The sequence below is a fragment of the Phacochoerus africanus genome, chromosome 3, assembly GCF_016906955.1.
Source record: "Phacochoerus africanus isolate WHEZ1 chromosome 3, ROS_Pafr_v1, whole genome shotgun sequence".
Classification (NCBI taxonomy): Eukaryota; Metazoa; Chordata; class Mammalia; order Artiodactyla; family Suidae; genus Phacochoerus; species Phacochoerus africanus.
Window position 1 is genome coordinate 40,053,785 of NC_062546.1, and position 14,122 is coordinate 40,067,906.

Sequence of the window (14,122 nt, forward strand, 5' to 3'; positions counted from 1 at the left end):
GCCATTTGCATCAACATGGATGGAACTAGAGACTCTTACCATGAATGAAGTAAATCAGAAAGAGAAAGACAAATACCATATGATATCACTTATATCTGGAATCTAAAATAAGGCATAAATGAACCTTTTCACAGAAAGAAAATCATGGACTTGAATAACAGACTTGTGGTTGCCAAGGGGGAGGAGGATGGAGTGGGATGAATGGGGAGCTTGGGATTAATAGATGTGGACTATTGCCTTTGGAATGGATTAGCAATGAGATTCTGCTGTGTAGCACTGGAAACTATATCTAGTCACTTATGATGGAACATGATTATGTGAGAAAAAGAATGTATACATGTATGTGTAACTGGGTCACTATGCTGTACAGTAGAAAATTGACAGAACATTGTAAATCAGCTATAATAGAAAAAATAAAAATCATTTTATAAATAAAATAGTCCCATTACCTTAGCTTATAAAAAAAAGAATTAGTTGGTTCAAGTTAAAGAAACTACATGGAAAGCTATACACCTAAACACTACACCTAAAGGTCAATATTTTTTCTTTTTTTTTTTTTTTGCTTTTTAGGGCCACACCTGTGGTATATGGAGATTCCCAGGCTAGGGGTCTAATTGGAGCTACAGCTGCCAGCCTATGCCAGGGCCACAGCAATGCCAGATCTGAGCCATGTCTGTGACCTACATCACAGCAATGCTGGATCCTTAACCCACTGAGCGAGGCCAGGAATCAAACCCACAACCTCATTGTTCCTAGTTGGATTCGTTTCCACTGCACCATGACAGGAACTCCTAAATGTCAATAGTTTAACACAAATATTTTCATCTACCAAGAGCTTGCACTTTTGAAGAAGAACTTTGTCCAAATAACTGTTTTTTTTAATAGAATGGAGTGTATAGCCTATTTAAGACAGTTTCTCACTGATATAGAAATATCTTAAGTATTTAAGTTTTATGCAAGCATCATGAGGTCAGGATTCATATCTGCTTTGTTTATTGACTATTGGCAATAATTATCTGAGCAAATGTATATGATAAATATTTTATGGATGATGGACTAAAGCTAATCCATATATGTGTGTCCCTCTGAAACTCATATGCTGAAGCCCCAACCATGATGTGACTGTATTTGGAGGTGGGGCCTTTGGGTATTAATTCGGTCTTAAGGGTGGAGCCCTCCTAAGTGGAATTAGTTCTCTTACAAGAAGAGACAGGTGAGAGGTTGCTTCTCTCTCTGCCTTCCACCACCTGAGTTTACAATGAGAGGATGGTAATCTGCAAACCAGGGAGTGGGCCCTCAACAGACTGTTGATCTGCTCATGCTTTGATTTCAGACTTTGCAGCCTCCAGAACTACGAGAAATAAATGTTTTCTATATTCCCTGTCTAAGCCACCCAGTTTGTGGTAGTTTGTTAAAACAGCCTGAACAAAGACTGTAGGACTTGCCTATTCCTGCTGCAATATCCTCTGAGATCATCAGTCAGAATCTCCTTTCTTACTTTACACATGACTCTAAAAGTCTTCATTTCAGTTCTTTAGATATGGGGTTATATTGGAGGCACAGCGCATAAGTTTGGGAATGCGTTAGCACTCATGATTTCTATAAAATAACACCTTCTGAATAAAGTGCACCGGCCGAGTAAAAAGCAACAGGCATTACAAGCTCCAAAACAAACCTGCCAGATCCCTTTCCAACTAGACTGTTCCTCCTATGTAAAAATTCTGGCTGGACCATGTAAACATCAGGGTCAAACTGTCCCTGCAGCTCAGTCAGAATAAGGCTGCCCTAGCAAAACCTGCCTACCAGACTAAACTCAGCTATGATGAGAAGGAGATTGGTACCTCTAGTTTTCTGTGGTATTTTAGGCTGACTTTGTTGAAAAATTTGTTCCCACGGAATTTGCTGACCATAGAATAATAGAATTTTAAAGTTCAAAGAAGCTCCAGGGACAAATCATTCATTTGATTAATTAATACTTCATTTACCAAGCCTTTATTAAGTAACTAGCATAGAATCAACAATAACTTCTCGCTCAGGCTTCTCATTAACTAAAGGGTTTTTGAACTGTTACTTATGATAACCATAATGAATACATTTTAAAACTTTTTATTAGGCTCAATGTATTCTATGAAAGAAGGCAGAAAAGTAAGCACTAATTTTGATAGATTTGTCACCCTCAGTACCTACTATTTTTAGTGTCAAACAAAATCGCTCTAGTTTTAATACTTATGCTTCTGATGCAAACATAAAGAAGTGTCAGTTACTCATCATGCTCTATACCATGGTAGAGCTAATTTCCAAACCAATGTTGGGAAAATGAGGTCATTGTGGGAAATTTGGGCTCACTCTACTAGATAGGAAAACCCTTGAAGGAAGGAGGAGACTTCATTGGTTGGCATAAAACATAATAGGAATAGTTAGAAGGTGAAAGAACTAGAAAAGGAAGTTGAGTCCCTAAATCCTAGAAGCATCGGTTAAAGAATGGAGGAAGAAATGGAACAACAGCACACACCTTCAAAGGTAAGACATGTGCAAAGGCTGATCTGCAAAGGGAGTGGTCATACTGGTAATTGTCTCAGGATGATAGAAGGAAAAGACTGGTAAGTATTCATGTGTGTAGCATCTCTGTTCTGTTTGCTCTGTCTCTTGCCTCCTCTACAGAATTCATGTTAGGATAAGGTATTTAAACTTGTATTTGTCTATCTCTTACCATCTACCTACCAGTTTTTAAAGTCAGTGATGTACCATGGAAAGGGATAAACACTTTGTGTAAATTATATTCAATCCTTGCAACCACCCATAAGGGAGACTTTAATATTCCCATTCATAAATGAGTAAGCATTGATTGAGAGAGACTACATAATGGATCTAACATCACTAGCTTAGTTCGTACTCTCCTGAAATCAGAGCCTAAGACAAAGACCTGGATTACAGATAGTTTATTTGGGAGATGATCCCAGGAAGCAGGATTCAGGTTGTATGAACACAGAGAGGGAGGAAGGAGAGGCCCATAAAAGGGCCCATAACTGAAGTTACTGCTGTGAGCAACCAGGGCTTGAAGCCATGGGAATCTTCTAAGAAGGGTACAAATGCTCCCAGGACTGCCCAGGAACCCCTGAAAGTTTACTCAGGGTTCCTGACTCTTCTGCTTGTGGTTTCCCTTGGATCATTCACATCCTTGTGCTTCTGCCCCCTACTGGTATTTGGGTGGAAAACCTCCAGTAACATAAAAGCTCATGGGCAGGAAGCTTAAAGGCATGCTTATGCTCGAGGTAGAATGCTGTTAGTGTGAGGTGCATTGAGCTTGCATAGAACTGCCTATTGCATCTGTGCTTGAAATCAGAGAAAAGCCCAGGTATGTGGCACAATATTATAGAATCATATGCAACATCACACAGCTCTTCAGCCTCTGAGTCTGGAAATAAGCCCAGATGATGGAATTGCATCATCCATGAAATCTTCATGTGCTCAACCACACACCCAGCCAAAAGAGACATACAGAGATAAATGATCAAGGGTTCAGATGATTCTGACACCATCTCACTTGGGATGTCTTCCCCAGAGTCAGTGTGATTCAGGAACTGACTCCTCTTAGATGAATATTTCAAAGCAAAGAAGGTCATAATGTTCAGGCATATCTGTTTTCATACATCTGGTGCTCAACTGAGGAAAATGAAATCTGTTCCAATTCTGGAGGGAAAAAAATGGATGTGTTGTCCTTATTAATATGTCTTTTAACTGTATTTATTTATGGGCAACAGAAGATGCAATACTTTGCACTAGGACCCTAGTAATAAAGTGCCTACATTTCCAGTATACAAATAGTATCATGTTCCATCAGCATCATTTTTTGTCTCTTCAAAATCTACCCCCATTCATTTACTCTTATACTGATGCTACTGAGTTGTGTGGTTTGAATCTATAAAACATTCGCTGCATGGTCTGGAATGAATGTGTGGTATGGCATGATCATCAAGTGTATGGGGGCAAACAGCTGAAAGGAAAGACACAAGGAAGAGTACTAAAGAGGAACAAATCACAGCGGATGATAGGGGAGGAAATGCAAGAGCCAGCCTACAAATTGGTAACACAGGGATGAAGATCTCTTCAGGCAATCAAGATTTGGGAATAGATTGTTTCCTATCACGGTTTGATCAAAATCAATGCATTAAGTAGCAGAATTGTGTCTTCAAAAATCACAATAGAAAAGGGAGCACTCACTAAATATGCTACCATGATTTTCCTCTCTGTTCTGTTTTAGCTAAGATAAACTAAAAATCAGATTGAGATGAGGTCTCATGTGTAGGTGGTTTATTTAGAGAAGTGATATGCTAGTAACTGGACTAGATATTGAGATGGCTGGAGGTATGAAACAGAAAGGGGGAAAGCCAATCCAAGGGTGTGTGGTTGAGTTGGTAGCAAATGTGAGCAAGTGGGACCTCGCTTATTGAGAAACCTCTCGGGAGATGAGCCGAATACAATTTAGGACTGTCTTCCTGAGACAAAATAGAGGAGCCTGTGACCACTAGCTTCTGTCTGAACAAGGACTGAATCAGAGATGTGAATGGGCTGGACTAGCTGAGTCCCAAGAGAAGCAGCCATTAAACTCCAAAGTTTGGGGTACAGCTGATGTGAGGCTCCGTCTCTCTTCATCTGATGCTGCAGTAATGGATAAGGCAAAAAAAAGTGGTTATGAACATGTGATACTGAGCATAGATGATGTCCAGCACTTTAAAATGTATTTTCTATCTATCAAAGCATCCATATAAATCATACCATGGTGACAAGGTTTTATATATTTTGATAGTGTAAAAATAATAGAAACCCAAATCATGGGCCTTTTATAATGCTCCCAAGTCCAACCTCATAGAAGGAATATTTTTAAATAGAAAATCTAAACCAGGATTCTAAATTAAGAAATCCATGCTACCAGATATTGTTTTACTAAGGTGAAGAAAAATAAATACTACAGTGAATGAAGAAAAAAATACTTCATACAGTGGTTCTCAACCTTAGCTTCACATTGAAATTGCATAGAGAGGTTTAAAAAACACAGATGCCCAAGTCTCACATTCTGATTTGATTGGTCTGGAGTTTGGCTGGGACATAAAAATTTTTTCAGGTTCCCAGGGTAATTCTCATGTGCAAGCAAATTTGAGGCATGCTGGCTTGAACAAAGCACAGGTTAAAAACCAAGGCTGTTTTTAAGTAGCTTAGTAGAGCCTACAATCCAAAAATTGTTTTCCTCTAGTTGAAATACAGAGATCATATGCTTCCGCTGAGAAAGTCTGGGCTTGTTATTGTTTTAGATTTCCAAAAGGGTCTTCAGGGAGTTCCCGTTGTAGTGCAGTGGAAAGGAATCTGACTCAGAACCATGAAGTTGTGGGTTCGGTCTCTGGCCTCACTCAGTGGATTAAGGCTCCAGCATTGCTGTGACCTGTGATGTGGGTTGAAGACATGGCTCAGATCCCACATTGCTGTGGCTCTGGTGTAGGCTGATGGCTATAGCTCTTCTTAGACCCCTAGCCTGGGAACCTCCATATGCTGTGGGGACGGCCCTGAAAATTAAAAAAACAAACAAACAAAAAAACCCAAAAACAAAAACCAAAAAAAACCCAAACAAACAAAAAAAGGGTCTCCAATATGATACTTATAATACCAGCCTTTGACACTTCTCAAAGCTATGCTGGGAGTTATTAGTTTTATGTTCACAGTGTACTGCTACATGATCAGAGGATCAGTTTAACTTTTTAAGAAGTGTGTTCTTTGGAGATACAGCTCTGCAATGACTGACTGAATAGATAAATTCATTGATAATAAGTGAAGCAATATGCTACTGGATGTTTGTCTTCAAAGTATGCATTACTAAGTAAGCGTGAGGTCATTAGAATGTTGTAAGAGTAAAAGACTCCTGGCAAAAGAACACACGTCCATTAGGTGTTTGACTGGCATAACTTGTTAGCTTCAAGCTTCCTTTCTTTGGTAGAAAAATAGGTCCTAAGGTCATGACTTCCTGGTTTTTATTTTCAGCTGTAATGCATCCATCAGTGTTTTGAACTGCCCCGGAGTCTTGCCAGCATGCGTTCATGAAGGACAATCTGGGGCATGACAGTTTCCTCATGTTATCATCAGAAATGTCTTGAAATACAAAATGCAGATACAAGGAAGGACATCCAATTTTTGCTTGGCAGTTACAAATAACTTTTTGTATAACAAGAATGGTAATACTTAACTTTTGGTAGTTTTTTCAGACAAATGGAAAAAAATAAAATAATCAAATCCTATTTATCCAGATCAATGGAAAAATGGAGGAACCAAGGTAATGGAAAAATCTATTTAGTGCTATCACATGTTAAGTCTGCTTGGATTTCCATTTTGCAAAAACTTAAAAAACACTAAAATACCATTAATGCTAAAACTACTCAGAACTCATCAGGATTCTGCTGAGCAATTATCTTCATCATTGTGAACATCTGCCACCATGTACATACAATATTGTCGATTTTCTTCCCTATCTTTATAACTGAGTTAGCTTTTTCAACTGGATTATCTGGACTTAGATGTTTAATTTTTTTTTTTCTCAAGAAAGACCTCTAATCAACCTGCTTTGAAAAATTCTATTTAGCAGCGAGGCACTTAATTATCTTACTCACCTTTTGTTCAGTTGCTTTGCAAATAATGACATGAAACATTCCATCTTTTTACATCCAAGCTTTTCTTCTTCCTGATTAGATTCTACTTAAATAGCATCATGTTCCTTCAAGTTCCTCCAAGATGAGGGATTTTCTTTAATCACCTGAAACCTGCTGGTCTGCCTCTTTAGCATTCTGAGATAGCTCATTGAACCAGCTTAAATCAACAATAAAACTACTTAGTTCTAACAGGCTGAGTACATTAATTCTCATCTTTTTATCAAGATTTTATATTAATTCAAATATACAAAGATATGCAAAGTGGATTTTGAAATCTTAGATGATTGTAATTCCATAAAGCGGGGCTTCCCCTCAGTTCTTAATATACCTTATAGAAAAAGAAAAAGTTAATATAATCAAATTATATCTGTGCAAGAAAAATAAGATTCTGTTAAAAATAAAATGTGATAACTAAAAAAACTGTTAAATATTGAAATGTTTATACATGAAAGGCTCAAAAAGCAAGGATTAAACATGAATTTTCAATCTGATTATAAAATACCATTAGCATTTCTCACACAAAGAATGGTTATAAAGAATTGAATACAGTTGCTGCCCAGAAAAAAAAAAAATTAAAATATAGGCTGATACTTGAATTAAAAGAGGATGAAAAGATAAAAAGTGAGGACCAGAGGTTTCACCTAGCAGCAGCTGAAAGAAACACAACCCATAAAATTCACAAGTACTTCCAAGAAACATGGGAAGAACATTTAAGTTCAAGGGATTCTAAGAAGAAATAGCTGTAAAGCATGTAAACCAAGAAGAAAAGTGATTCTTAGAAGAAAAAGCTGAAAAGCCTGTAAACCACAGCCATACACCCAACTCTAAAACTGCAAAGCTGAAGAAAAGTAAATTACCCAGAGTGATATCTAACTAATAACAAATTTACCTTCGTCTGATAAAAATGTGTTGTTTTATTCAGAAGTAATATTTGCACACTTGAAAAATAAATCACACTGCTTATAACTAAGTCCATCTGATATTTGGCTATAATATTTTTAGAGTCTTGGGCAAGATAAAGACAAAGGTTTTAATACTGAGATACACTGTTGTTGAAATTATTCTCTAAAACAATTGAAAAGGCGAGACAGGATTCCCTAGGTTACCCTTTCTTAAAAAGCAAAGTAAACATTTGACTCAACAGGATTCTTCAAGGAAAAAAATGACATTTTAACAAAGAACACATTTCTAAAATGCAGTCATCTGAAGAAAAATCACTACATTATCAATTCCTGCATTAAATACAAAACCAAAAAGCCTGCCTCCAATTTATAAAATGAAGCGCACACAAAATCTTTCGTTCTGAAAGTATGTAACTTCTGTAACAAATTGCTTTGTATGTTTTTTATATTTTCATTTTTCCCAAATAAATGTAAAAATTCATCATAAATATTTTATCAAGTGAAAGAATAATAACAATGTTCCAAATTATGCAAAGCATAGAAGTTGAATTTTTTAAAAATTCACCATCAGATTGTTGAAAAATTATGATGTGTAAAGACAAATTATAGAGAAAAGCTAAAAACATAAACATAAATTAAAGCAATTAAAATAGCTCACATTTAGTACTTCTATATCACGTTTCAATCTGTACTTTTTTCTCAATTTTTATATTAAAAAAAAAAGCTGCTACTGGTACGAGCATAATATATATTTCTGTCCTTTTCTGAATATGAATAATTACCTGGCCTTTTGTAAGAGCCTTTCATGTCCCATGCGATTTTCTGAATAAGTAACATTTTATGAAGTCATAGAATAGAAAGAACATCAGATTGTACTTTAGACATCCCAAGTTTAGATCTAGCTCTATGACAAGCTGGCTTGGGGAGATCAACTCAGCCATTCAGCTTGAGTGTTCCCATCTTTAACTGAGGGAATTGGAATTCATTTCTTCTACATTTCTTTCTAGTTCTATGATGCCAAGTCAAAGGATGATCTTCCCAATTCTAACTCCAAGCTATTCCTTATATAGTTCTAAAGGCCCAAATTTTAAAACCATAATTGTAAAGTTTAGATTAAAACAGTTATTGTTTGAATCACTTTAACGTTTTTTTAAAAAGGTACAGTTTTGAAGTATATGCTTCTTAAATTCATTAAAATTAATCTGTATAAAATTAGTTACTAATGCATGTATACTCACATATTAAACAGCGCTTTTCTGAAGGGTGAAAATATTATTTTTAAAAAGTTGCACATTTAGGGATTGCATTAATAGGTTACTTAAATAAAACACTACAAAAATTTGGAAATCTATTAATCTCTTAATAGTCATATTCTTAAAAATTTTGCCTTTAGGTTTAAAAACTTTATTATAAATAGGATCGAATTGCTGATAAAGAGTTCTCACTCCTTTAGGATACAGTAGCAGTGTCTATCATTAGAAGATCATACTCAGAAAGACCTTCAAATTTAGGATTTTATCTCCAAGTGAGGTCATTCATGAAGAAAACTGGAATATTCAAACTAGATCAAAAGAGCATGGTGCTTACTGCTGTACAACTCAAACTCCTGGTTACGACTGGATAGATTTATAAAGTTTATTTAAGTAACAAACTTTAAAGATACGTTCAAGTAAATCCTGCTATTACCCAGTTATAACACATTGCATATGAGTTAGAAGTATTGATTTCTCCAATACAAGTCCTTAAAATACAATTCAGTTTTAACTCGGCTTTTGTATTTCATCTTTATTATATAACAAAAAGAAGAAAAAGAAAAATAGAGTGGCCTCCTGCTCCCCTGACCTCTAAGAGCCCTTGTGTAACAGTGTTTGCAAACAGAAAGTCCAGATGTCACTGAAAAGTGTCACATTTAGGATGGATCTGGGCCTTTTAATTATATCAAATAAGGCAAAGTCCTATAGAATGTTCTTGAGTTGGGGCCTCCATGTTTTGTATTGTCTGAATTAATCAACTAGCTCCCCGAAGCAACTTTGTCATTAGTGGCTCTGAGGCATATTGAAAATGGCAGTTACACTTTCAATCCAGTAGCAAAGATTAAAAAAATTTAAAATAGACTCTGGCAAGGGAACCAGGCTCACATAAAAGGTCTCTCATAAGGGCTTCCTTGAACCGAAGGAAAAATCTGTCAGGTGGCAGCAGGGCTTTGTGTTCTGTGCCATCTCTCTGCCATTGTCTTTAATCACCCATGAAGACTGGCGGCCATGTTGCTGTTGGCTATCACATCACATCAAAAACTAGACCTGATTCTGCACATTTTGAAGCCTCTGCTCAAGCAGCATATCCTCTCTATGTCATCTTGAAGATCATGTCATGACATCCTTTTTTCCTTTTCATCTACACCAATTGTGGGGATGGGAAATCTGGATTAGGAAATCAATGTATTGATACTGCTTCTTGATGCATGTTATCTAAAAGATCATGTGCCCATGAAAAATTCATTATTCCACATAACACATATAAACTAGGCTCTCCAATTTCATCATGAAGACAGCAACACATTTAGGTGACCGTCACAGACATGAGCATTTTATTAGAAGTGAATTTTCTTCCAGTAAGGTCTATGTACTCATATCATTATAAGCATCATTCGATAAAGAAATAAATATTTGTCTAGGTAATCTTATTATACTATATCTTAGAAATAATATGCCTTTATTATAAAGTTAACTGACATACATAATAAAACATCTCCTGTTTAAAATTACATTTAAAATATTTCTTATTACAAATAAAGTTTAAATACTGGGGAATTATACTTTTTATCTACATTCATAATATAAAATATGTATTTGTAAAATACACATATACCAAAATAAATACTTTTATTTGGTATAGGATTATTAAGATTCTATGAATACTCATTGAAGTTCAATTGATAAAATGTGATGTGGAGTTCCCTAGTAGCTAAGTGGGTTAAGGACCTGCCATTGCACTGCTATGGCTCTGCTTACTGCTGTGGTATGGTTTTGATCCCAGGTCTGGGAACCTGCACATGCTATGGGTGCAGCCAAACAATTTTTTTTTAATTAAACAAAAAATGTGATGTGACATGGAATAAATAGAATTATGAGTTTCTGAGATTATTTCTCATGTGTGGTACAGGAACACCTGGACCTTTCTGGGGTTTTTTCAAAGGCATCCAGGAGGTCAAAATTATTTTCATAATAATACTAAGACATTTTTGACTTTTTATTCCTGTTTTTCAAGAGTGTACAGTAGAGTTTACCAGAGGCTATGTGGTATATGTTAGCATAACAAAGTGATACAGAAATAGGAAAATCCAGCTGTCTTCTGTTGAGCCAGAGATGAAATGTAAATGTTTTTCCAAAAAATGGAAAGTGATGCCACTTGTCTTACTATACATTTTATTTAGAAACTATAGTTATGTTTCATTCAAAATATGTTTATATTATGTGCTTTATATTTGCTATTTATATAACAGGCTTATTATCATTTCAAAGTAATTAATTAATATTTTAAAATTGTCTGTTTTCATTTCTAATTCAATACTGATGTGTATATATTTATAAAAATATATATATACACACATAATAATAAGCAAAACTCTTCATGGTGCTCAATCATTTTTTAAAAGGGATCATGATACCAAAGTATATGTGAATATTTGTTTTATGATGTACAATTTTATCATATCTATTATTGTACAATATATATTTCACAATTTATATGTTTAGTCAATTAATTTCTAGATATGGAACACTGAGCAAATATCCTCATGTACACCATTCATCTGCTTTAGCCAGAACAGTATTGGGCAAGTGAACATACCCTTAATCAGAAAAACCTAGACCTGGAGTTCCTGATGTGGTTCAGTGATTTAAGAACTTGACACAGTGTCCATGAGGATGAGGGTTCAATCTCTGGCCTCACTCAGTGGGTTAAGGATCTGGCATTGCCACAAGCTGCAGCACTGGTTGCAGATGCAGATCAGATCCGGCATTGCTGTGGGTGTGGCACAGGCTCCAGCTATAGCTTTGGTTAGACCCCTAGCCCGGGAACTTCCATATGTTGCAGGTGTGGCCATAAAAAGAAAAAAGGGGGAAAAAAAGTAAAAGCAAAAAATGCCTAGACTGTTATAGCCTCATGGGACTTAAGCAGGAGTCATTGTGACTAAGACAGGGGTTCAGATCACTGTCTGTTTTGTCCATTGGTCTCTATAGAGCTTAGCATATATTCCATAAATGAATAAATTTGAAGGGTAAATGCTATGGCTTGGTTAGAGATACACTGAGAAAGTAGTGTTCAACAGAATGAGACCAGATTAGAATCTGAATGGATCAATCCAAACCAAAGGAAACAGACATGTGAAAGTCCTGGCAAGACGTGGAGGTTTGTTGATGAATGAAATAGAAGATGACATAAACAGATGTAAAGATATACCATGTTCTTGGATTGGAAGAATCAAAATTGTTAAAATGACCTCACCACCCAAGGCAATCTACAGATTCAATGAAATCTCTATCAAATTACCAATGAAATTTTTCACAGAACTAGGACAAAAAATTTTTTAATTTGTAAGGAAATACAAAAGACTCCAAATAGCCAAAACAATCATAAGAAAGAAGAATGGGACTGGAAGAATCATGCTCCCTGACTTCAGACTATAGTACAAAGCTACAGTAACAAAAACAGTATGATACCACCATAAAAAACAGAAACGTGGATCAATGGAACAGAACATAAAGCCCAGAAATAAAGCCATGCACTTGTGGTCAATTATTCTATGAAAAAGGAGGCAAGAATAAACAATGGATAAAAGGCAATCTTTTTCAATAAGTGCTGGGAAAAATGGACTAATGACTTAAATGTAAGACCTACACTATGCAACTCCTAGAGGAAAGCATGAGCAGAACACTCTTTGATCTAAATCACAACAATATTTTTCGCATCCATCTCATATAATAATGGAAATAAAAACAAAAATTTTTTAAATGGACCTAATTAAACTTAAAACTTTTGCAGAGCAAAGGAAACCATAAACAAAACAAAAAGACAACCTCCAGACTGAGAGAGGATATTTGCAAATGATGCTACCAACAAAGGTTTAACTTCTAAAATATACAAACAGCTTAAACAGCTTAATATCAAAAACAAACAATAAACCCAACAAAAAAAAAATGGGCAGAGGACCTAAATAGACATTTCTTCAAGGAAGACATATAGATGACCAACAGGCACATGAAAAGATGCTCAATATCACTAATTATTAGAGAAATGCAAATCAAAACTACAATGAGGTATCACCTCACACCAGTCAGAATGGCATTAATTAAAAAGTCTACAAACTGGAGTCCCTGCTGTGGTGCAATGGGATCAGAGTGTTTGGGGAGCTCTGGGACACAGGTTCAATCCTCAGCTCAGCTCAGTGGGTTAAGAATCTGGGGTTGCCATAGCTGCGGCTTAGGTTACAGGAATGGCTCAGATCTGATCCCTGGCCCAGAAACTCCACATGCTGAGGGGCAGCCAAAAAAGAAAAAAAAAAGTTTACAAATAATAAATGCTCAAAAGGGTGTGAAGGAAAAGGAACCCTCCTACTCTGTTGATGGGAATGTAAACTGGTACAACCACTATGGAAAACAGTATGGAGTTTTCCATAAAAAAACTAAAAATGGAGTTGCCATATGATCCAGTAATCCCACTCCTAGGCATATATTTGGAGAAAACTCTTAAGAAAAGATATGTGCATCCCAATGTTCACTGCAGCATTATTTACAATAGCCAATTCATGGAAAAAACCCAAATGTCCATTTACAGATGAATAGATAAAGATGTGGTACATACATACAATGGATATTACTCAACCATTAAAAGGAATGAAATAATGCCATTTGCAGCAACATAGATGCACCTAGAGATTATTATATTAACTGAAGTAAGTCATACAAATATCATATGATATCAATTTTACATGACATCTAGAAAAAATGATATAAATGAACTTATTTACACAACAGAAATAGACTCAGAGACATAGAAAACAACTAATGGTTACCAGAGGGGACAGTGGGGGTGGTAGAGAGATAAATTAGGAGTTTGGGGTTAACAGATACATACTACTATATATAAAATAGATAAACAATAAGAACCTACTGTATAGCACTATATTGATTATCTTGTAATAACCTATAATGGAAAAGAATCTGGAAAAGCATAGTTAGATGGATGGATGGATGGATAGATAGATGATAAACTGGAATTACTTTGCTATACACCAGAAAATAACACAACATTGGAAATTAACTACATTTCAATTTTAAAATGTTAATTAAAAAAATAATAATAAAAGGCAAATAAAATAAGTGGAGGTTTGAGCCTAAGGAGCAAGGATGGTAGAAATAAGGTACAGAGTGTGAGCCAGTAAAGGAATGACAGCCTCAGGAATGTCTCATGTCTCATTGGCATCTGACCAGTTTCATCTCATTACATCTCTTATAGGACCCTGAAAAC